The sequence below is a fragment of the Cryptomeria japonica genome, chromosome 8 (assembly GCF_030272615.1).
Source record: "Cryptomeria japonica chromosome 8, Sugi_1.0, whole genome shotgun sequence".
NCBI lineage: Eukaryota > Viridiplantae > Streptophyta > Pinopsida > Cupressales > Cupressaceae > Cryptomeria > Cryptomeria japonica.
In genome coordinates this window covers 600,808,395-600,834,910 of record NC_081412.1, presented here as the reverse complement: position 1 = coordinate 600,834,910, position 26,516 = coordinate 600,808,395, and the positions used below count along the sequence as shown (strand labels likewise).

At 33.9% G+C, this 26,516-nt stretch overlaps 1 long non-coding RNA gene across 1 annotated transcript; it reads right to left on the bottom strand.

The window, feature by feature from the left end:
- Positions 1–12,030: 12,030 nt before the first annotated feature.
- Positions 12,031–14,999, bottom strand: LOC131056398 (uncharacterized). The gene is made up of 3 exons (XR_009358624.1): positions 14,430–14,999; positions 12,309–12,643; positions 12,031–12,214 (listed from the first exon to the last, which is right to left on the bottom strand). It is a non-coding gene; the product is annotated as an uncharacterized LOC131056398 (long non-coding RNA).
- Between the last annotated feature and the right edge of the window lie 11,517 nt (positions 15,000–26,516).

The window sequence follows — 26,516 nt, the reverse complement described above, 5'->3', positions numbered from 1 at the left end:
ATTAATCATTATTTTAAATTATATATTTACTTCAAATGTTTTCATTAAATATTTTTTCATTTAGGGTAGACAATTATAATTGATAATTTTAGGGTTAGAAAATATTATGAATAAGCATCACCAATATTTGTAATTGTAAACTCATATATTGATGAAATAAGTGGAACGAGTAGTGATGCTCACTAAGAAAATTATATTTGTAGCCAAATTTATATTTGACAGAAGCAACACTCTATTGATAGTTTCAAAACCCTAGCATTAATGTTTCAATTCCCTTAGATCACATCAATATCTACAAAATAAATAATATGAAACTTATACATATAATTTTAATTTTTATAATAAATATAAGGTTGTTAACTTATAAATATAAGAATAAATTAATTAATTATCTCTCCTTTATATCCCTTTCTCTCTCTACTTTTCTCTACTCTCTCTGTCTCTCTATCTAATTACATATCTTGTTATCTCTATCCCTCCCTCTCTATTTGTATCTCATTATATCTATACATCTCTCTCTATGTCTCTCCATATCTAAAGTCCTCTCTCTCTGCTCCCTCTCCCCTCTTCTCTCTCTGTTTATACCTATCTCTCTCCTATTCTCCTTCCCTCTCTCTATCTCTCCACATCTCTCCTTCCCTCACTCCCTCTTTCCCATATATCTTTATCTCTCTCCCTCTTTTCACATATATCTCTATCTCTCCTTATTTCTCTCTCCCTCTCTATCTCTCTTTATGTCTCTCTATTTTCATATCTCCCTATTCTTCTCTCTCTTTATCTCTCTCCCTTTATCCATATCTATTTTTCTATCTCCACTTCTCCCCCTATCTCATTATATTTTTCTTTCCGTATACCTCTATCTCGAGCTATCTATTTCTCTTTTATTTCCTCTCTCCATATATATTCATCTCTATTTATGTCTTCCTCTCTCTCTCTCTCTCTCTCTCTCTCTCTCTCTCTCTCTCTCTCTCTCTCTCTCTCTCTCTCTCTCTCTCTCTCTCTCTCTCTCTCTCTCTCTCTCTCTCTCTCTCTCTCTCTCTCTCTCTCTCTCTCTCCCTGTCCATCTCTCTCTTTATCATCCCCTCTCCTTCTCTCCATATCCCTCTCCTCCATTTCTATTTATATATCAATCTTTGTCAGTTTCTCTATCCTTTAGATCTCAAACTCTTAATCCTCTCCCCTCCCCCCCCCCCCTCTCTCTCTCACTCTTCCTCCTTTTATCTCTCCCTCTTTCTATCCCTATCTCTCATCCCCTCTCTCTGCCTCTCTCCTTCTTGCATGGGCCTATTGGTAAGAAAGGATCATTATATTCCTCATTCGGCGGTTTTCTTTCAATCATGCTTGGACTCCTATATGTGAATTCATAGTTGTCAACACCACTTCTCCATTTAGACCTTTGTTGCATAGACACCATCACTTACTAAATGTGTCGATGATTGATCTCATGTAATTTTTAGAAATGCACGCAATAAATACACCAATTATTTTCCTTTTGACATTTATGCCTCATCAGTGTACTCATTGCACACCAAGCTACAATTGCTAGTAGATATCCCCATCAGTGTAAAGTGTGGTGCCTATAGGTAGCCACTATAGCAATTTGGAGATCTAATGCAATGAGTAGACACTTATGGTTAGGAATGACAACTCGAGATCATGAAAGATGATGGATAGAGAGATTCCAAAAATTATATGTAAGCAAGCATTGATTTCTTTGGTTGAAGCCCAATTTACAAAGTAGTTTGATTGCGGGTGTGTGCACCAAGATGGTGTGCAAAAAAGTGGACACACCCAAAAAAAACATGAAAAAACACAAAACGAGCATGAGTTGTCAAATTTAAAAAACCCTGTACATGTTTAGGCTCATTTTGGCGAGCCTAAATGAAGCTTAACCGTGTATAGAGTTTAAAGTATACTAACAACATACGCGGTTTAGAAACTAAAACCCTGTATGCAATTTTAGTTTGTAAACCATGCACGCATTTTCCTGTTAATAAAATTTAAATTAGTAATATGGACTTGTATGCAATTCATTTGGCATTCTATTAGGTTTTTCGATAGTATATATACACAAAATATAATATTTAAGTATAAGTGGCATTTCTCTATCTTTTATCTTTCTTATACATTTAAGTTATATTTTATGTATATATTGTCAGGATATTTGAGAGTGGTTTCATATCTCTAAGAGTTATAATGCAGATTCTAGTTTTTTGAGTATTCTTATAAATCTCAAACAGTTAAATTTCAGTAATCAACATGCTCATATCAACATTATATCTCTTGTCTCTTCCCTATATTCCCCCTCTCTCTTCCTTAACCCCTACCTTTTTGTCTCTTAGGCCTCTCCCTCTCTACTTTCTTCCCTCTCTCAAGTATCTTTCCCTCTCTTTCTCATCTCCCTCACCCTCTTTCTCTTTCGTCTATCCCTCTCTTTCTCTCCCTCTCTCAAATTTCTCTATCTCTCACTCTCTCCCCCTCTCTTTGACGTCTCTCTCTCCCATTCTCTCCCTCTCCCTCCCCCTCGCTTTCTCTTCCTCTGTCAAGTATTTCTTTCCCTCTAACTCTCTTTCCCTCTCCCCCTCTCACTCCATTTCTCTTTCTATCAAGTCTCTCTCCTTCTCTCTATCAAGTCTCTGGCCATCAACCTTTATCTATCTATCTCTCTCTCTCCTCTTTCATCAAGTCTCTCTCTCTCTCTCTCAAGTCTCCCTCTATCAGCCTCTATCAAGTGTATCTCTTTCCCTCTCTCTCCCTACCTCCCCTCTCCCTACCTCCCCCCTCCCTCTCTCTCTCTCTCTCTCTCTCTCTCTCTCTCTCTATCTCTCCATTCTTTATCTCTGAAGTCTCTCCCTCCCATCCTCTATCTATCTATCTCACTCTCCCCTTCTCTCAGGTGTATCTCTCTCTCTCATTCTCTCCCTCTCTACTCCCCCTCCCTCTCTCCTTCTCTCAAGATTTTGTATGTCTAACAACATCCTTGTCAGATAGGTAGTGAGAGGGCATCGAAATTATGACGCCCACCCAATTTATTTTGATGACTTTTGAGTTTTGCCAATGGCTAAGTAGTGAGGGGGTGTCAAAATTCTAATGCCCACCCAATTTATTATGATGACTATCAAGTTTTGTTGACGGCTAAGTAGTGAGGGGACATCAAAATTTTGATGCCCACCCAATTTATTCCGACAACTTATCGAGTTTTGCTAACATCCAGACCATCACACATACAACGTCCTTGTCAGTGTAGATACCATCGTAACTATTAGAAGTCTGATAGCTAAATTGTGATAGGGCAGTCTGAATTCAAATGCCCGAACCATCGCACATACAAAATCCTCATCGGTGCAGATGCCCTCGTTGCTGTCAAAATTTTGATGGGTACACAATGATAGGGTCGTCTGAATTTAGACACTCGAACCATCGCATATAAAACATCCTCGTCAGTACGGATTCCTTGGTTGTCATTGGAATTCTGACAACTTATCGAGTTCCCCCTTGGCCTCTCATCACCCTATCCATACCTTGACCCCGTCAGACCCCTCATCATCCTCCATCCCCATTGCCACCATCATCATCAACCACCTCTAGTGGTGGTATTGACTCTCCTAGCCCTGTCAATCAAGGAAAATGATGGATCGCAAAATAAAGGGCATAATCTTGGTGCATGCCCACATCTATCACTGTGAGCCTCAAATCCCACATAACAACATGAAGAGAGTAGAACTTTGCATGAGCTATAGCAAAATCCAATGGAGGTCCCCACTCTTCTCTCTCCTTGTACAATCTCGCATACAAGGCTATCCCCTGTGGCATCGGTTGTCGCTGACCAAACTATTGATATACCCATGACAAAAGAAATCTCTCCACTGCATAGGGTGTCCTCCCAGTCAAGTATCGACTCTGCAACAAACTTGACACCTCTATCGCATCGTCAAGACAAGGCTCGTAATCCAAATAGGGGCATCATACAACTGCATCCATATCATCTAACTTGTGCCTCCAATACTCTAGATTCCCTATCATAGGCTGGGAAGCTTTCTATCTACACATATACAAATAAGGATACCCCATTGGTCGAGCTCTCTGTAAAATGGGGCCTATAATGGCTATGTGCTCCCATGTCCAAATCTAAAGTAATGTACATCCTGCAGCCAAACTGGACCCCTAATCTCTACCATACACTATCTCACAAAGCTCGTGACAGGGGTGGGCCAAAAATAATACCCCTATGCATATCGGATCCTCTCTCGTATCATCCAATGCAACACATAGCACCATCCAACTAATAATCCATGTGATCTCCTATCAGGAAGGACAAAATAACCAGCTAATCCCACTTGCCCTGATGGAAGTGAGGCCTATCTATCTACCATATCCTACTAACCCACTAAGTACCCAAGAATATGAGGATCACCAAAAATCTCTCAAAGCACATCTATCCCTCCAACCTCCTCCACATCATACACAACCATCTCGCTAGTGATTGGAATCCATAGAATTTGATAGACATCCTTGAGCATAACAACAATCTCTCCTGTCACCAAGTGAAAGGTATTGTTCTCACTATGCCACCGCTTTGTTAAAGCTATCAGAAGCACTCCATTATTTCGATAGGAAGACATGCGCAACAGGTGAATTGGACCACAAGTCTCAAGCATTGCTGGATCATTTTCTGTCAATCGACTATGTAAGGAGAGTGTCTTTGGGTATTTCTCCTGAAGTTGTATGACACCTAAGTTGGCCTATATCAACACATGTGTACCATATCAGTTTCACCTATTCTAAAGCAACCAAACATCAAATCTAAATAAAAAAGGGGCACGTATCAAGGTGACAACAACGACGATATCACACAAAGAGTTCTAAATCAAATACTCTTAACAACTAGATGTGTTCAACTTAACCTATCTATCACAATCCAAAGTTTCATATCGAAAATCAATCAATTTAAGTCTCATATCGTAATCAATTATCAAAGCATCATATGAAAAATCAATCATTCAAGTCTCATATCTTAATCAAAGTTTAATATCAAAAATCATATTGACAAACGAAATCCATATCAAAATATGACTCATATCGACAATCAAGACCCATATTGAATTAGGACCCATATCGAAAATCAGGACCCATATCGAATTAGGACCTATATCCAATCAGGACCCATATCTAATCAGGACCCATATCAAATCAAGACTCATATCAAATCAAGACCCATATCGAATCAGGACCCATATCGATAATTGACCCATATTGACCTATTGACACATATCTAATCAAGACTCATATCGATAATCAATATGATTCATATTAAGAAACAAGATCCACATCAAAATTTGATTCATATCGACAATCCGGACTCATATCGACCTATTGACCCATATCAACAATCAGTTTGACCCATATCAACCTTTGAAACATATTGACACTTGATCCATATTGACAATCAAGATTCATACCAATGCGACCTATATCGAATTTGAACCATATCGACCCGACTCTTATCAAATGACAAATCATATCTATTCTAGACAAACTTTTCAACATCCCATGACTCAAAGGACAAAATCAACACCTACCAACACATCAAAAAGGTGTCAAATGTCATAACAATCCTAAAAATCAAATTTGCACATGTCAAAATTTTCAAAATTTTCAAAAAACCTAAAACTATCACAAATGCATTAATACAATTGGCATGTGCGTTGTACGATTTAGTGTATGCACTAAGTCATACAACATATGCGCTATCCAATTGAACAAATCCGCTAGGAAAAAAATCGAATGCACTATGTCGTATGACATATGTGCTTCAAAACGGGATGTGTGCGCTAAAAGATTAAAAAAAACTGGAAAACCCTACCGTACATGCGAAAAATTAAAAAATCTATCCTAAGAATAGGGAAATCTAGATTAAAAAATTCACAAGAAAGGTTAGAAAATTAAACTTGCTGGTGGGTCGTACTCTGGTGGTCGTTAGAATCGTCAAACTCACTCAAAAATCGATGTTTGTGGTAGGGGAGCTCCATTTCTTCTCTCCTCTCCAAGCTCCAATCTCCAAATGACAAGTGCACAAATAAGGTGGAAATGGGCCCTTGAGGGTTTATATAGCCCATGCTAATGCAAGTGGTTGTGTTGCCTCCATGGACCTATGGGGCATGTACGCGTTATGCCCACATAGTCTATTCATCATTTTTCTCTATTATTTTTTAATAAAATTTATCGATAGATAAATAATGAAAAATTTAAAATATCCAAAAAAAATTAAAAAAATCAAAAAATAAAAAAAATCAAAAAATTTAAAAAATACAATTTTTTTTTCAAAAATCATCATGCTTCGCGATCCTGTCCCAAAAAATCATAATTTTTCTCAATTTATCTCCCGAGGAGGCATATCGACATCAATTTCATATCAATCTCATATCAACACCAGCTTCATATCGACTTTTCATATTGAGTCAATTTTTCATAACCACGACTTCATATCAACAACTTTGACAACAACATCATATCAAGAATTTTGGTGACATATCAAACATTTTTCTTTGAATCAACATGTGGTCACATGTCACTTCAAGGAGGGGACAAATGTAGACACCTAAAACTTGCACAACATCATTTATTTGCCTATTAATTAGACTAAGGTTTAATTAATATCCTTATTCTTCCAATAAGCCTATTAATCAGATTAAATATTTGATTAAAATCTTTTTCTTCTAACCTAACCTATTAATTAAACTAAGGTTTGATTAAGTACCCTTTAGCCATTTAATTAAATAAATCTTATTTATTTAATTAAAGTTCCTTTTCCCTTTTAATTGAATTTACATTTGATTAAAAATCCCTTTGCATTTAAATAAATTGTTATTTATCTGTTAATAGTCCCCCAACTTGGAAAATCCTACAAATGCAAGTTGCATCCTTTTTGGCTAAAATAAATCTTTTATTTTTATCCATTTCTTGAATCTAGAGATCCATCATCTTGTGCATCAAACTTATAGTCAATTTGTAGGCTATCAAGGAGCTCAAGTTGTCATTTTCAAGCATTTAGATCATATTAGTTGCATGCTAGTTTAGCTTTCATTATGTTGATAGTATCATGCTAACTACATTGTCATGCTAGCTTAATTCATAACATTGTGTACCAATTTCATAACAATATCCATGTTAGTCTAATTAGCACATCATAAGCTTTCAATTTGGAATCGACCTTAGTTTCATATCTTGTATCCCATCTCATATATCATCTCTTCATATCATTTGATCATCTAGCTAGGATCTTAGTTGCATTCGTTTTGATTCTAGATCATATGATTTAAATCTCGTTCTTTAGGTTGTCATCTTAAAGATCAAGTTCTCTTCCAAGTGAGGGCAGAGGACAATGAGATGATTTTGAGAGGTTTAGATTAAGTAACATGTTTGATTGATTTTGATCTCTAATGCAATGTCCCATTGGTGTGTTTATGTTGTTTGTGTCTCTTTTGCAGGTGCAACAATCTGGGCATACATAATGCACTTTGAAGTTGTAATTGTACTTGCAAATATGACTCATCAATATTGTGTATGTTTCAAAAATTGCATGCACATGTGTTCCTTGCATTAATCAAACAATTGACACAAAAAAATATCATAAGGATACCCTCTTCACCATAGAGTACCTAATGGGTAGTGGTGTTAGATTGTTGATTTATGTGCATTTGAACATTCTCAATTTCTATTGACTTTTAGAAGTTGTGAAATGGATATTTTGAACATTTTCTTGTTGGATATTATTGGCATATGATGAACCAGCATGTTGATATGATGATAATGTATGTTGTCATTGATGTCAATAAGTTCAAGTGAACTGGTATGAAGAGGTATGAGGAGATGCAGTGAACCGGTGTCAGGGTTTCACTAAGTGACTATCGGTTGGTAGTCTCAGCTCTAGGGTTACCGGTTTGGTGATCCAGCTTGTGCGATGCAACCAATGATATTCTGTGATGTGTTAGCCAAGAGATTTGAATGAGACCAAGGTGCCACGTCATCTTTGTGCGTGTGAAGGATTTCCTTGAGGATCTCGCATGAGAAGATCGACCAGGTGTTAGATGTCTACCTCGGGAATGATCATTCTTCTTAGCGGTATGAGAAGAGAGCATGATGGGTTACTGATTCCCATGTGCAGTGATGAATGAATGATGCAGATTATCTTATGATCTATTTAAAATTGTAATACTCTATGCAATATGTTTGGACGGTCAGGATTGGACCGCCTGTGTTGTAAACCTAAGATGCTTAGTGTTTAGGGTTTATGCTACTGACCTAACTGATGTCTATAAGGTCGATGATGTTTGTTATTGTAAAGTTGTTGGCAAAAGTTGTGTGTGTGTATCCGAGTGATGAGATACTTGCTAGACTAGTGAGTGGAGAATTGCAGAGTGTGATTGCAGAGTAGAGGAACTGAAAAGGATTTGCATTAGCATGTAATGTTGTTATCAAATTAGAGTTTTTACCTGTTGTCTTCTAATCATTTCAATAGTTGGAAAATCCCTTTACTAGGTAGCTTTAATAGGCTTATTGTAAAACCTGTAACCAGGTGACTCAAGATCATTGAGTTCTTCAAATCCTCTATCGAGGTAACTTTAACAAGGTTTCAACCTTTAACAGGGTATATAGACATCCCTTAATCGGGTGATCTCTAATAGGATCGGTTCCTAACAAAACCTTATTGTAAAGTCTTTAACCAGACTAGGCTCCTAACAGAGCGAGCTTCAAAAGAGTTCAAAAACAAGCTTGTGGGTATTCATCCCCACCGTGGTTTTTCCCATTTGGGTTTCCACGTGAAAAATTCATGTGTTATGTGTTATGCATTTTTCATGTGATGATTATGTATTCTTTGGTTGAAAGATTATACATGCAGAGTTAATAGGTTATGGTATTACTGGTATACCACATGCATATGTTTATGGGTGAAGTTATTATCAAGTATTGAATGCATTTGAAGTGTTTAGACTTATCAGTTTATGGTGTCTGATGTCTTACTGTGTTTAACCGGTATTGCCATGCTTAAGTTTAGTAATGATGACAATCAGTTGGTATTTCTTTAACTTGATAAGTTGTTGAGAACGTTTTTGTCTGTACTGATTCACCCCCCACCCCACTCGCCCCCCCCCCCCCCTCTCAGTACCGGTTAGGGTATCTGTTGTTCATCATTATTCATCATTTCTCTTCTTTCAATTGGACGATACTTGATCATTTGAGTATTTACAAAATCAAAACTATACTTGCATTTTTTTTGTCACTGAAATAGTCCTACAAATTTCATTTTTTGTTTTACGTTTGAATTTTTTTCAATTTTATGTTTAATTTTTATATTTCACATTGTGTTTGAATGCTTCTAAGTAAACTAATATTTTAAAATAAGTAATCATATTTTCATATATTTTGTGTGTTTTCGTATTTGCATGCATATAAGGAAGTTGGAATTATTTGACTATTAGAAAAATCAAAAACTAATTTTTATGTTAACAAACAATGTATTATTCTCTCCTTTTCAATCTATATTCAAATAGGTGTAACATTATTTCCACTTCCCCCAATCAAAGAGTTAAAATAACTATCAAATTTCAATGATATTTTGATTACTCGATAAATTTTTAGAACCTTTACAAAAAGAGGAGTTGATCTTGTTTTTGAGAGCTTCTTTGGGCTTTCTTTGTTATAAAGTAAATGTCACTATAGAATCTTGATAATGATTCTTGCACAAAATATGTTACTATTATATCATAAAACTGTACTAATTATATATTACATTTAAATTTAAAATGAAGATATTTCAAATTCGAAACAAAGAAAGACCTAAACTAGTTAACACTAAATTAAACAACTAATCCATTCCAATCTAAGTAAAATAAATACAAATAGACATTTCAAACATAAAAAAATAAGAAAAAAAATCGTTACTCTTTTCAAAATAATAGGACAAATATTTTTCCAATAAGAAAATTAAATCTTAATAGAAAGGTAAAATGAAAATATTTTTATAAATAGTTAATAATATAGATAAAATCAAATAATTCTTAAAGAGAAAGAGATAGAAATATGAGAAGATTGCCGCGTAAACAAGGGGAAGCGTAAGACATACGATATAAAAGTAAAACAAGAGACGCATAGCATCATGTTCCTGCCGAGAGTTAGAAATGTAGAGAGTAGAAGAGAAAAGGAAAAATGGAAAATCAATAGAAAGATGGGATGAATAGATTGCAAAACATTAAGAAGTGGATATTAGAAGCAGTAGGCATGAGAGATAAAAATAGTGCAAAATAAGGAATAAATTGGGAAAAAATTTCTATGTTTTATATTGTATGTGTAAAAGAATCAATTTTTTTTTAAGTGCAAGCTTGATTCACAGTCCATTGCTATCATTATCAAATCTTGATTTTCAGAGTATGTGTAGAAGGATCAAAAAAACATTAAGTGCTAACTTGATTCATATGAAGAGAGGAAATTTTGATACTAGAACATTAAATTTTTGTAATTAAATCCTTTTTCTGTTTACTGTTTAGAAATAAACATATTTTATGGGTTCTATCATTTTCCTTATGAAACAATAGTGTTGTACAATTCTTTCTCTAAGTTGTTTTCTGTAAGTTCTAAGAAGACATCTTACAAATTTTGCTATATTCTAGTAGCAAAAGCATAAAAAGCAAAGCAATTTAAAATTGTTAATCTTCTAAAATATGCATAACAAAGCTCATATAAACCAACAATTTACATTAAAATTTGGGGCAATGAATGGCATTTTGAGCAGTACATCGAATATACAGATATTTGAGTAGATCACAAGAAGTGTTAAAAGGATATTTATGCACAAGAAAGGAAAATAATTGCACCTTACTATTGAAGTAGGGCATTGAAATATTTTTGATAGAGATTTTACGAAACACAGATATGAATTAGAAGCAAATCCAAGAAATAATTTAATTAACAATTTTTTTGCAAATTGCATATAGTTTGATGTGATATTTATTGTCATTGAACATGGGTATGCTAGAAGGTAAGCAAGAAAAGCTCCTTTAAGCACTTCCGGTACTCAATTTTTGTTACCATCCATATGTTTTGGAATTTAATGCAACGCTCTTTTAGGAATATAATGCAGTTTAATTTCTCAACATGAGACTATGGGTATGTGCGTTACTTTTGTGACTGTAAACAAGAAGACTTTTTCTTACTTTAGGAGATCTGGTCTAAGTTAGCATTTGTGGGCTTTATGGTATCCAGACGTGAGACCAGCTACAGGAGAAGTGTTGGCTGATTCATCTTTATATCCTTCAGATGATGAAAGAGAATCAAAACAGTGGATAAAATATGAGGGAAAATAAAATATTCAGTTTTTATAAACTGTTTTTTGATATTTCCAACAGTTGATGTTCTAGATTGTTTAGTTTTCTAGAGGTTATTATATTTTTTATTTATTCTTACATTTTAGCACTGCTTGTGTATTATTTCATGTGTTTCAACAGTTCATTGAACTCACTGTTGTATAATGCACTTCTATGAAGATGGGTTTTCAACGAGAGAAATAATATTGACATTAGCTTCCCAAAATCGATTGAAACCTTTGTTTTACAGATTCTTATGGCAATGAATTGACAGTAGAAAAGGAATCATGCAAGAACAAAAATAAAGAAATTTATTTATTATTATTCCAAATCGCTTTCAGAGAATTGATCTGTTTTATTTGAATGCTGAGGCATAATAACTTTTAAAATTTCAATGTTAAAATTGGGCAAATCACAACTTTTGACTTGGTGGGTGCGAGATGGGTGTTTAAATTGGGGAAAAGAACACACAGTACAGTTTTAAAGACAATATTTAGCTACAAGCCTACAACCATTGTCACTAAATCTAGATGATTATGTTCATATCCAGATGGATCAGAAATATTTGTCTGATTTGGTCTAGACTTTATAAGTCTTATAGAAACTTTACAATTTTTTATTTTTTATTTTTCATTTTTAAACGTGGATATTTACATATTTTTTACCTCCAAAACAAATACAATTTCTCAAATCTGTTAACCATGGCTACAACCATAACCATTCTCTATAATTTAAATGTGGCCGCCATCTAAATTCTAAACCGCATAAATCAACATACAACTAGCATTAGTCACCTCTTTATACAACGTCCTGAGAAAATCACATAGATTCTGAACTGCATCCCCAGCAAGGTCCTGAAAAGATGAATAGCAATCAAAAGACAACCCTCATAGAACATTGACATGAAATTAAAGACATAAAAATAGACCACATCAAACAGCAGTTTACCTGGTCATCAACACAACTAGTCTCATCATAAAGTTTTCTCTTCTCTGGATCTCCAAGTATTGACATTACTTTTTGCAATTTCTGGAACTTTTCATTGGCATTGTACAATTCCAAATTTAAGAGCAACAAAAATCAAGCAAACATATATCAGTAATGCCAAAGCATCTCCTATAACTGCAAATTCAATACTTCCACAAAGTCTCCTTCCATGTATAAAAGGAAAAACCAGCACATACCTCGTCATTTTGATTTTTGTCAGGATGCAGCTGTAATGCCAACCTGTGGTAGGCCTTTTTAATTTCCTGTTGAGATGCAATCCGCTCCGCTCCAAGCACCTGCCATCCCCAGTGAATGCAATCATTCAAAAATGGCAAATCACATACCACTTTTTCACATGGAATGAGCGGTGCATAATAAAGTTTATGCAAGGATGGCATGATTCTAAAACAAACATCATCTTTGGCAAGAAAGATATCCTAAAACCAAATATTTCACACAAATAAAAACATTCTACCAGAACTTAAGTAATGCTTGACCAAACTATATAGTGATACAAAAGGTCCGTGTCAGTCACCAACTATCAATTACAGAAAACACAAAAGGTTGCAACTTAAGTCTTATTTGAATAGGCTAGCACACCAATCAAAGGGGTGTAATAGTATTTGAACCGGATGCAGCAAAAGAAGACACAATATCTAATTAAAGTTGAATTGCTCCAGTATATGAATATGTTAGATTCTTCTGGCATCAACTGCATAATGAGAACTTGTATAATACCTCTATTTTAAAAGGTCTAAAGTGCTATCCTTACAAGGGGCGACAAATACATTATGCTAGTTTATATTAAGTTAATGTAGCAAAAAATCTTTCTTGACCTTATCTTCTACAAAGTTCATGGAGGTCTTTATAAGGATGCTCAATGGGAGAAGTAAAGCATGCTTGATTTGATAAAAGATTTATGATTTTTGGAGACAGAAACCTTGAAGAGTTCAAAGAAGGGTTGGACAGAAACCTAGCTCTTCCTAATGGGTGGATTCATGACAGAGTCTACAATATTGTCAAATTTGTGAAGTCTTCTTTTGAAGACAAATTTGCAGAAATAAAAGATATTGCAGATCATAGGTCTGGCAAAATAATACAAAGCAGTGACTTGTAGTATCGCAGATCTAGAATCTGTTACCCCCATTTGGAGATTTAGTTGGATATAGCAGAAAAAAATTGCAATAATAAAACAAACCTAAACCTGGTTACCCAAAGAAGGGATGTGTTCATTCGATATGCCACAAAAGCACAAAGAGTCATTAAGTGTCACAAATTAAAGAATACAGAGTCATTAAGTGTCCCAAGAAGTGTGTTTTTAAGTAATCCAAATAATATTTTTTAAAGAAAAATATAGAAACTGGTGCTAGAATAAAATCCAACCCAGACCCAGCAATCCAGAGAACGCATGCCTTTATTATCTCAAAAAATAAAAAGTTATACTTTAATAAAAAAAAATGAATAGGTGTATGAAATAAATCTAAACTGAACTGAACTACAGACACATTTTAACTAAGTATCTTCAAAGATTCGAAATAAAAATAGGTCCAAAGAGTTGTAGTCGAATGGCTTAAAATGCCTAATCATAAGAAGAGCAACTCAAGTTCAAATCACAATTCCACAATAAACAGACGAATAACTGCATGTAGCAAGCCTGACTATTATGTATTGGACTCTCAAATCAGATTAATTGATGTAAAAAAAGGTCCAGACAACTACTCTGAGAGGAGAGACAGGTAATCATTGTATGTATTAGAAATATAAAAGCTGAGACAAAATTATTGATGAGCTTGGTAATGATTCACCTACCCTAAACCCGGATATTGAAAAATAAAATAAAATATAATAAGATATATGGGTGTTGCCAGTTACTCAATGAATGCCTCAAAAACATTGTTTGAAAAAAAAAAAAAAACACTCAAACCAAACTAGTAATGGGTTTGGGAATGAATGATCAAAATTTAAACAAACTAATGGGTGTAGAAATTCAATACAACTAACCAGAGAAGGCAGGCATACTTATAAAGTGTACAAGCAAAAAATTAAAAATTAACGGCTATTCGATATAAATATGAATCTAACCTGATAAAGGCTGCCTTGTGTAGTATCAGGGGTGACGTTTTTAGGGTGTGAGCCACTTCCTTCCTCCTCTGAGGCCGCATTTTGCTGTCTATTACTCTTCTTCGGCTTTGCCATTCTCTGAATGCAGCAATCAAATGCAAAACGCGCTGCAAAATGTGGAAATACCAAAGGCAATTTGAGAGAATTCCTTGTATGGCTCCTTCTAAATACTAAATGCATAGTAGCTCTTCCCGCGCTTTGTAGAGATGTTGGGCTTCATTCTTTCTCATTTCAGATTTTGAAAAAAAGGTTATTTGCCTCCAACGTAGTGGAGAAGGATTTTGGATTGTAAAGGAGGGAGGGCGGTTTTGTATTGCATTTAAATGCCTATGCATATACCTCATTTATGTTTGTTTCACATAAGCGTTCATTACAGTAATTAGAATGTTTGCCAACATATACAGTTACCTGCTCATCAGTGGAAATAAATGGAGAGGCATAAGCAATATACGCTATAGACCAACTTCTAATTTAAGATTTTCTGATAAAATGCGCTTCCTCCGTATGTGAAAGCAAAAATCCAATCTTGTAAAATCCTCTGCGCAAACAGGACGATACTGACAAATGTGATACTACTGCAGGACAAATAGCGCAACCCATCGTTACAAAACAGAACGAAAACGGGAAAGGCAAAAAAACAATTGACTGGTAAGACCTTAGTGTGCTACTTCAGCCAGCCCGTGAAGCAGGGGCATGAGGGCCACAACCAGAGCCAAGAAAACCCGTTTGCAGAACTTTCATAGTTTTCACTGAAAAAATTTAGACTTGTGTATGTCGGATGTTTCCAGAAACCTCTGCTATAAGCTTTTGTGTATGTCAGATGTTTCCAGAAACCTCTGCTATAAGCTTTGTATATATCAGATGTTTCCAGAAATCTAGTAGGAACTAAAATAAATAGGTAAAAAATACTGTAATCTGGTTGGATAACCAAGAAAAGTTTTTTTTTTATAAAAAAATTTGCAGCATCCTCCAATCATAATTGGAAAAAATGATTTATTATTAATTATTAAAATGTTTTTAATATTGAAACATTAGAAAAAAAATTAAAAACTAAAAAATTCTCTAATGTGATTGGATAGCTATAAAAGCATTTTTGCATCCACCGATTGCGTTAGTTTCTGCCTGTTGGCAGGAACTAATAAATGCAGAATGAGTATTTTTTTCTATACTGACTAGACTTGCCTGACTTGCCGTTACAAATCAATATGAAATTCTTATAATATAAAATATTTTTAATATATTTTATATTTATGATCTTCTAAATTGATGCGATAGTAAAAAAAGAGGCAAAGTTCAGCCATTGTTGGGCCACAAAATACAGATCGACTTTTAGCAAGAAACAAAACTCACAGCAGCCCTTTTTGAAAATATTATTCGGTGCTGTGCTTTCAAGTCAGAGAGAAATAATTGAATGTTCAAAACGCGTAAATTGAATGTTCAAAACACGTATCCCAAACGCTACGTTTTGTATTTGGAGTCAAAGTCAAAGCTTAAATATTCATCTGCAGCCACAAAATACAGACCGACATTTAGCAAGAAACAAAAGTCACATATCTCTGAAGACAGAACATTATTCGGTGCTGAGCTGTATGTGATTATGATAGCAATAATTTAAGTTACCAAATTATAAGAGTCAAGAAAAGGGCTGGTCTAGCTATCCGAAAAATCTTTAAAATTGGGTGTTTCTAACACCTCTTCTAGATTTAGAGGAGCATAGCTTATGGAGGAGTGTTTGAAGGTGAAGGTAAATTTACAAAGCAGAAATTGGAGACATGTCTCTAATGACAAAATGTTAGTTGATTTTATGGTTTATATATGGAGGAGGAGATTAAAAACCTTAATTTATAATATTGGTTTATTCAAATCTGGAATCTCATGAAGGAAATTGATGGAGGTCTTAGTGTTGGTATAAGGGTAGCTATGATAAATATGTTAATTGAACCAGGGCATATGAAGGGATGACCTAATGCCTTTGATGTGATTCAATATCTCTACTATGCTTCTTTGGTAGTTTTGCTAGGTCCTTCTTGTTGCATGATGAAATCAAGAATATTGTTCACCAATATTTTCTTTTGGATCACATGCGTGGATCTAAATGGAGGTGATTTTTTCTTTAGAGGATCACGAAGGAGCTAGTTAAAGGTTGAAGGTTTCTCTCCTTGCCACAACCATTCCTTACTTCTCCAAAAACTACAATACTTCCTTACTTCTCCAAAAACCACAATATGGGGGAGAATTAGAATTTTGTTGTTGAGATTATCCTATTGGTATTATGGTTTCTTATGGAGAATATATTAAATTTGGTAAGGTAGACTTGGGATAAGGCTTGCTTAACCTACATTGGCCCCAATAGAAGATTTTTGTTTTCTTGGCTAGGTGATGGGTATATAGTTTTACTTTGAACTCCAAACTCAAGTTTGTGGTCTCTTTGGGTAGTAGGTTATGGTACTATACAATTTTTTTCTATTTATGTTGGGCTTATATGGATTCTATTTGTTATGTAATAGATGGTACCATTATCTAGCCAATATCTCACCATCTATGTTTTAGATGTTATTTTTGTACTTTGTGGCTTGTGGTTGTGTATATATGTATTTTTTATAAAATATTTTTTGAATTTGCAATAGTAGCTTATGTAATAAAATAATAGATGCAATACCCAATACAAGCACACAAACATAGCGATGAACAATCATAATAACAATCTTCTTATAACTCACAAAACGACACACAAACACAATGCTTAAAACACCTTACTTCCTCGTTCCCTCTCTTGTGTCCCCTTCAAGATTCAATAATTATTTTTTAAACTTATTTCACAATCTTAAATCTCAACTAGGATATAATTAATTGATACTATCTTATATCAAAAGATGACACTTTTCTGTAAACTTAGACATGTTTTCTAATCCACCACCTTTATCCATTTACACTCATTTGCATACATTTGACTACATCTTATTCATGCATCCGCACATCCTCCCATACATTTCAATATTTATTACACATATTATTGCTTCCATATCTAAACATTCATTTTACACATTAAAAATTACAATTTCTTGTTCTAGGTTAATCTTGTGGTGTAGGAGAAATCTCACACCATGTAGATTTGACCCTTCAAAATTTGAAATTTAATTTTTCTTTTTGTTGACTCCTACCTATTTCATTCTCACCATGAGCCAACTTGGTACACATTTTGTATGATTTAAAATTGCTATGTAATTGTATTTTAAGGCATTCAATGTGCATTGAAATTATAATCAAACATCAATGAAAATGTCCATTGCAAAGAAGAAGCATTATAGAAATATTCCAATCTGGAGCACTAAAAATAATCTAAATTGCATAAAACTCATCTAGATTAATTTCATGCCTAAGATTATTGTTTCTATAATCTTCATGATTGAAAAGCTAGTCTAAACAAGGAGGTCAAACTAAGAGAACATGTGACCCTTTACAAGATAGATCTAAACCATCCATAAGTGATCTAACATTGTTAGATTGACCTACAATAAGCCATAATCATGAACAAAACCTATTCTAGAGATAAGTGTCCTAATCCCTCACATTTACTTTTATGAAATTGTGTGAGCTATTTAATTATCATTTCTAAACTAAGTATTGCTTTAATCTAGGTTGACATATGTTGACTTCTCTACATTTATTTAAGAAGCCTTCGTCTATCTTAGAAAAGCTTATATTTTTCATTACAATTATTATGAAACAAATTATTGAGAGCAAAATTACCAGTCACACCAAAAAGGTTCAATTTGAATAGTAAAGTATCAATCACAAATATTTGATCATATAAAGACGTTAAAACTTGTCTACAAGATGATTAGTTCTATCAAAGTTCACTTTTCTATTAACCATTATCAAATGGTTGATGCATTGATATATATTCCAAATATATCAATAATATTTACAATTAAGACTACCTTCAATATGCAAAGTAGTGACCAAGTGTAAGAGATTCCCAACCCCTTTATAGATTGGGAGACGACTAGTCTCCATGCACAAAATGCATTTATGACCATTAAATATACATGTATGGTCACCCTATAATTTACAAAATACATAATTGACTTATAAATTAGGATCAAATATATATGCCTCCATTTTCTTAGCAGAAGCATCAACTCACTCTCTTATATAAGAAATGACACTAAGTCATCTGATGAGCATAGATATTCCATTATTTTTAACTTTTCTTTTTCCCATTTTACACTTGTATTTGTCTGCCTTCTTGTCACCAATTTTTGAAGGAACTCTAATTTTTAATAAAAAGTAAAAATAAAAGTAGGATTGATAATGATATCGAACTCCATTAACATGCTAATTATTTTATGGTCAAAATGATAGGGGATGGTTAAAGAAGGAATGCGTCTAAGTATATGTGGCGTGTAGGAGACAAAGAGAGTTGTTAAGCATTGGCCAACCGATCATTTTGTTTCATTCACGGTTTAGAAGATGTTACAGTGGTCGGTGGCCCTAATTTTGTCGTAGTCTATCTAGCTTGTTTTAATTTATTTCATACTTTATTTTGATATAGTGGCCTGTGATCCTAGTTGATTATATTTATTCCTTTCTATTTGCATAAGGACAGCTGATGTTTTTCATAGATATATGATAATCTTAGCATATAATAGAGTATAAATATGTGTATATGCATAAGACTAAAATATAAGGAGATTGTTTATTTTGCTTAAAAATATAAAGTATCTTTGTGAAAACTCTTGCTATACATATGAGTTGAAATAAATTAGAAGTACATCATTACTAGGTAGCCGAGAAGGTATGGACGACTCCAAAGTTATCCTATGATTGTTTAATTATGTGTGTGGTATGTGTTTAGATTCAATATAGAACATGTTTTACAAATATGAATTAGTGGTGTGGTTTTGATAGTTATTGTGAGGCCCTACCCTGACTCATCCTAGCATTTCAATGATTTTCATGTTGAGACTATTATGGATGCTTTATTTTTATGCATTATGGATTTAGAACTATATGATTCCATGATTTGGATAAAATTGATGTATATTGATGCTTCATTTCTATGCATTATAGATATAGAACTCTATATGATTCTAGAATAGGATAACTTTGAGATGATGTATGTCATTATTGGATTTGCAGGACTTTATTATGATGATTGAAATAGGATGCATACCTTATGAATGGATCAAAATTACGAGGATTATGATAATTGCTTATATGGATAAATTGGGATATATGAGATATTGATTTGTTAATGTCAAATTGTATGCAGAGTGTTTGATGTGTATTCTTATTCATGTGATTAAATATTATATGAGGTTATTTGGAATTACTAATGTGTAAATTGAGATGTACAGGAAAATTATCCATGTGACCATGGAAATATTATGGAGAACCAAACCTAGACCAATGTACGTTCGTAAAACTAGGGGTTGTCTATTTGGAGAGACAACACCCTGTATGTATTGTATTTTATTCATAATGGTAAATGATGCATGTGTGCTAAACTTTATTTATTGAATTATTTAAATCCAACAAGAGACAATTTTTATGTGTAATTTTGTAATGTATTTTATTGTGTCACTTGACACATGTGCTGATTAGTGTCACTAATTTTGACTTGTCTCTTGGAGGGAGTTGTTTTAACCAAAGCCCTTTCAAATATTTGAGTGCGGTCCCAAATTTGTCTTGGGTAGGGGGTCTTGGGAGTGGTCAACTCAGGTTTGACCCGTAGGTTAACTTCAGGTGAGTTTCTAAGAGGTCAAATGGACTCCTAGGGTTAGTCTTAGGGCTTTTCCAAAGGTCCAAAGGGTATACCTATGGGTTAGGAGTATTTTTAGGCATGTGACTACTCCCATGTGACTGTTTAGTCACCTCAAAAAGTGATTTTTCCAAGATGAGCGAAAATTCAATTTAAAAAGTTCCATCTAGGTTAGATAACCTTCCCTTTTGATGTGAGATTCTTTTTCCCTGCTTTTTCTTACTTTTTCCTTTTTCAGTTTTAGTAACCGGTGAGAACTCAGACTAAGGCCTTTTAGGCAAGGATTAGGGACTTAGTGGAAAAATCACCCACTCTCCATTTTTGGAGATCATGCAATTTTGAAAAGAAGAGTTTTGGGACATAAAATTTGGCTAAGTGTAGAAGAAAGGATTGTGGAATTGGGCTGCTCATCCTCAAACTAGTTCTAGCAAACCTTTGGGCAGATTGAAGGTTGGTTCATCTTCTCCCTTTTTACGTTGCATGTTTATGTTGGAAAGATTGTTTGTATGTAAAAGTTGTTTTCTTGTATTTTCCTTTGTGAAAATTATTATGTGACCTATCTTTTATTTCTTTTATTCATTTATGTGATTTGGGAGTAACCAAGGCCTTCTACTCTTGGGAGAGAGGATGGCCTTAGGGGTGGAAGAAGTTTGACACCCTTAGAGTGAGAGGCTCTCATTATGAGAGTGATCTCAAGGGTTTGTTTATGTGACCCTTGTTTATGCATTTGGGGATCATAAGAAGAGAAGGTATGGCATGAATGCCTTGGGGGGCATAAGGGTGTGGGGTTAATGTACTTATGATATATCTTTGTTGCAATGAGATGGCTTTGTGATCTACCATGCTTGCAGTCTCCTCAAGGTATTTGGTCCACTTCCACCCTTATAAAAACATCACATTTTGTGATGAAGTGTAGCCTTGGTTGGGAAAGTGTTTGTTGTATGTTTTTCCCTTGCTTGTTTTGTTTGCTTGAGTGTAACCTGTCTAGGGCTTGGTTCTCCAAGCTCGGGGGTGGCTTCTAAGAAGCCTAGACTAGGAGGTGAGCTCTCCATGGTCATATTATTATGATTTATATGCAGGTTGCTTGGAAAGAAAAGAAAAAGACAAGCTAGGAGTTGTTGGTTTTACTTGATTTGTAGAAAAAGATTTGAGAATGGGGTATTATATTTTAGTTGCAGCAATGTAAAAGAAAAGGCTATATGTTTTATTTATTTTGAAAAAAGAAATGTATTCATTTATTTAAAGTCCTCATTTAATAGAAATGAGAGACTAGATGGGTATCTCACCCATTTGTGATGTTGACTATATTGTAATTTAAATATGTTTTAAAGAAATGCATTATTCTATTAAGTTATTATTGCAAAAGAAAATAAATGTTTATTTTTTGTTTAAGTTCCTATAGTTATTGAAATAACATATGTTGTATTCATGTTATATTTTGAAAATAAAAGTTCCTTTTATCTCTTTATGCCTATTGAAATAATCGAAATGAGAGAAGTAGTAAGCTTGCATGTTAGTAAGAGAAAATTAAGTATTTTATTTCCATTTACAAACTTTAGTTAAATAGATTTAATTTGTCTATCTCTAAGGATTATTTCAAATGATTTCTAGTCTAATATAGTTGATGTTAAAATTTATTAAATTCTATCATTTTATTTATTTGCAATAAATAAATCCAGACTTAATAGGCTATCTCTAAAGTTAGCAACTAGATTTGTCAAAAAAAAAATATACCCTATTTAAATCTATTAGTTTTGTAAAAACCTTCTTTATGTGATTTAAAATATATATATATATATATATATATATATATATATATATATATATATATATATATATATATATATATATATAAACAGATTGGTTAAAGTAAATAAAAGAAATTTTGCCTCTATTTCCATGCTATCAATACTTAGTAAATTTTTGCATAATTTAGAAAGCAAACAAAATATATTCTTAATTAGGCAAATTTGAAACTAAATCTATCCCTAAAATCTCATAATTATATATATATATCAAATATATATATACATGGGAATGTAACTATATATGTATGTATGTATGTATGTATGTATGTATGTATGTATGTATGTATATGTGTGTTGGCAATATTACATTATAACAGACAATGAAAGATTGTTGACATTTGAATAAAGATATTGAGAAGGTTGTTGATGATTATGGACATAACTGATTAAAGATGTTTTACTATCTTGATATTATTATTTTGTCATTGATGTCAAGAAATTGATTTTCTAATTCAGTATGATGTTGCCATATCTTGAGAAGTATGATATGAAGATTATAAAGAAGTCGGTAAAGACACGGGAAAGAATATGATGAATAAGGGGATAAGTTATTCAATGGGCAACTCTACCGAGTCAGACAATGATGAGATCTTGATGTTTTAGATTGTTTAAACATCATACATATGTTGAAAAATGTAAAGGTTAATACTACACTATGATATCAGGCAAAGAACCTAGTCGGTAAACCCTAAGGTTATCGTTGTCGGTTAATGAAGACAGAATATCTACCGAGTGAAGTTTGGTATTCACCGAGTTGTAACCGAACTATAATAGAATGCATTAAATGTTTACATGTGATATTTAATGAAAGAAGCTAATGAGTGGAGCGGATCAATGATTGGTAAGCCATGGAAGAAGTTTGTTAACGAATCTAAGGCAATGGAAAGTCGACATGAAGATCTACAGCTTAGATTGAACTGCATTACCCTAACACAAGTTCCAAGGTGAATGTGCAAGTTCCAAGGCAGGGTAAAACATTTTCAGATCGAAAGATACAATGAACCTGGACAAGATTAAAGATCTGATGGCTATGATTGATCATGGGAAATGTGATCAAGGAGATTAAGAAGTTAGAAGATTGTTTATAAATAGGAAACTGTTGATAAACAATGGATGTGGGCAAGTGTATGCACAGGGATGCTACATAGTGATTACCGAGCATAGAAGCTTGAAGACCTATTAGTATAACAAATTATTGATGCCTAGCAGATAGACAAGATTAGTTCTATGTCTAGATTGTATTGAAAAAATAGGAATCTGCTTTAGCATTTTAGATGTGAAGTTGCAGATAGATTTTCATTACTGCTATTTTGTGAAAGTGACAGGAAATCTCTTAACTAAGTGGACTTAACAGTCTTATATGTAAATCCTCTAACAAGGTGACATTCTGATTGAGTGTTTGAAATCCTTTGACAAGGTCACTTCTAACAAAGTGAAGATCTTAACAGATCTGAGGGAAATCCCTTAACCGGGTCACATCTAGCAATGTGTTTGTAATCTTTAACAGTATTTGCTTTTAATCGAGCATACTCTAGAAGAGTATATTTCTTAGTGGGTCCAAAATCCCATAGTGGTTTTTCCCTTTTTGGGTTTCCACATTAAATCTGGTGTTATGAGGTTTATATTGTTCATATGCTTTTGAGTTTGCATGTTTGACAGTTTTTGGTTATATGACTGATATATATGTTACCGAGGTTGAATCTGATGTTTTTATGGATGATTAAGTTTGGATGATTCACCCCCCCCCCCCTCTCATCTTGTTGGCTATTGGATCTGTACTTATATTAAGTATTAGAACTATCAATTGGTATCAGAGCTTTGGACTCCGAAAGGAAAGTTTAAAGGCACTTGAGTTAAAGATCCAAGATGTATAAGAGGGATGCAACTAAGCTGAATAAGTCAAGTTTCTCTACATGGCAGAAAAGGATGAAGCTACATCTATCAGGAGTTGGAGAATATGTTGTATACTATCTAGAGAATGATTTTGTTGCACCGAGCACCTATCCATTGACTATGGAAGAGATAAAGGCAAAACAAGAACATATTCAAGCAATGATTGAAATAACATCTGCATTGACTGATTCTGAGTTTAATGATCTAGAAGGCTGCAATGATGCAAAGACAATGTGGGATAAGCTCATATCAGTATATGGAGGAGATGAACATGTTCAAAGAGCAAAAGTGGATAGTTTAAGAGGACAACTTGAATCCATGAGGATGAATGAAGGTGAGAACATAACCCAGTATAGTACAAAACTAAAGGAGATTGTAAATCAAATCAAAGGAGCAGGTGGAACTATTGAAGAAAAAGATGTAACAAGTAAATTGTTGAGAACCCTTCTACCATCCTATGCAATCCAAGTCTTTGCAATCAATGAATTGAGGTCTGTACCTAATATGCCAATTTCCTTGGATGCTACTATTGGTAAGTTACATGCATTTGAGTTAAGTAATTTTGATAACAGTGGGTCATTGGTAAATAAAGTTGAATCTGCATTTAGTTCTTTTCATCTTGATGAATCTAATGATTACAATGAAAGAAAGTATAAGTACTCTGAAGGAGATCACAGTGGTGCAAGTGAAAGATTTCGGAAGAACATGGAAGCAATACACAAACTATATGAGGAAATCAGAAAGCAAGAAGAGTTTGAAGCACTATTAGCCAAAAGGTTACCAAGAGGCAAAGGTAAGTATAAAGGAAAACTACCTTTAAAATGTTTCAATTGTGATAAGATAAGACACATGGCTTCTAACTGTCCTGACAGAGAATCGAGTGAAAAAAGAGATTACCAAGATGACAGACAGAAAGACAATCATTACAGAGGACACCAAGACTTCGGAAGAGAAGATAAAAAGACATGCATAATAGCTGATGAGGAATCTAATGATAATGAATCAGATGAGATAGATACAGAAGAAGTTGTGTATGTGGCTATTAAAGATGGATCAGATGAAGAAAGGTATGAAGAAAAAGCCCTACTATCTCATATAAGTAAAAATGAATCTTGGATTATAGATAGTGGATGCTCACATCATATGACAGGAGATAAACACAAGTTTGTTATGTTAGAAGATTATGATGAAGGCTATGTTAGATTTGGTAATGATGCACCATGTCCGGTAAGAGGTAAAGGATCCATAACACTTCTTGATAATGCAAGATGCAATGATGTTTATTGGGTTGAAGGTTTGAAATACAATTTGTTGAGTGTAGTATAGTTAAACAACACAGGTTACCGAATAGAGTTTGAAAAAGGAATTGTCAAAGTTCATGACAAGCATGGAAAGTTAGCTGCCACCGGGACACAAACAAGAGGTAATACATTTCACCTTGACTCAACTCATAATAAGTGTTTGCCTGCAAAGATTGATAATACCTGGTTATGGCATAAAAGGTTTTGTCATGTTAATTTTGATAATCTGATCAAAATAAGTAAGAAGCACCAAGTAAGAGGTCTACCGAGTCTTGAAAAACTTGAGAATGCTATGTGTCGAGGATGCCAGATGGGTAAGATGACAAGATCAAGCTTTACAAGTAAGTCCTACACTTCTAAGGGAATTTCAGATCTTGTGCATACTGATCTTTGTGGTCCTATGAAAGTTCAAAGTTATTATGGTGATAAGTATTTCATATTATTTGTGGATGAATAATCAAGGATGATGTCAGTAATGTTTTTAAAAGAAAAATTAGAAGCTTTTCAAATGTTTAAATGGTACAAGGCTAGAGTTGAAAATGAAACAGGAAGACAACTGAAATGTCTTAGATCGGATAGAGGAGGAGAGTTCACATCTGATGAGTTCAACTTATATTGCAATGATCATGGTATTAAAAGACAAGTCTCTACACCGAGAACTCCATAGCAGAATGGAATAGCTGAAAGAAGAAACAGATCTATTGTGGATTGTGCTAGAACACTGATGATTGAGAAGAAAGTTCCACAAACGTTTTGGAGAGAAGCAATAAGCACAACTATTTACACCTTGAACTGAGTTCACTTGAAGAAAGGTACTTTGAAGACACCTTATGAAATCTGGTATGGCAAGAAACCTAATGTAAGTTATTTTAAGATCTTTGGAAGTAAATGCTATGTTCATAAAAATGATAGAAATGGCAAGTTTGACCAGAAAAGTGAAGAAGGAACATTTCTAGGATATTCTTCTAGAAGCAAAGCATTTAAATGTCTGATCAAATCATCTAAGAAAATAGTAGAAAGTGCAAATGTGAAAATTGATGAATTTGCAGAAAGAAATGATGAAGGAAATTCCAAAGAACTAGGAGACTATGATAAATTTGTCTATGTGCAACCGAGAAGTCCTACTGAGATAACTGCTGAAGAAAATGGAGAAGATATCCAGTTACCGAGTGATGAAGAAGATCATACAGAGCCTACCGAGCCTGTATTAGCCAAGTATGTCAGAAGACACCATGCACCAAATCAGATTATAGGAGATAAGGATGATCTAGTGATGACAAGG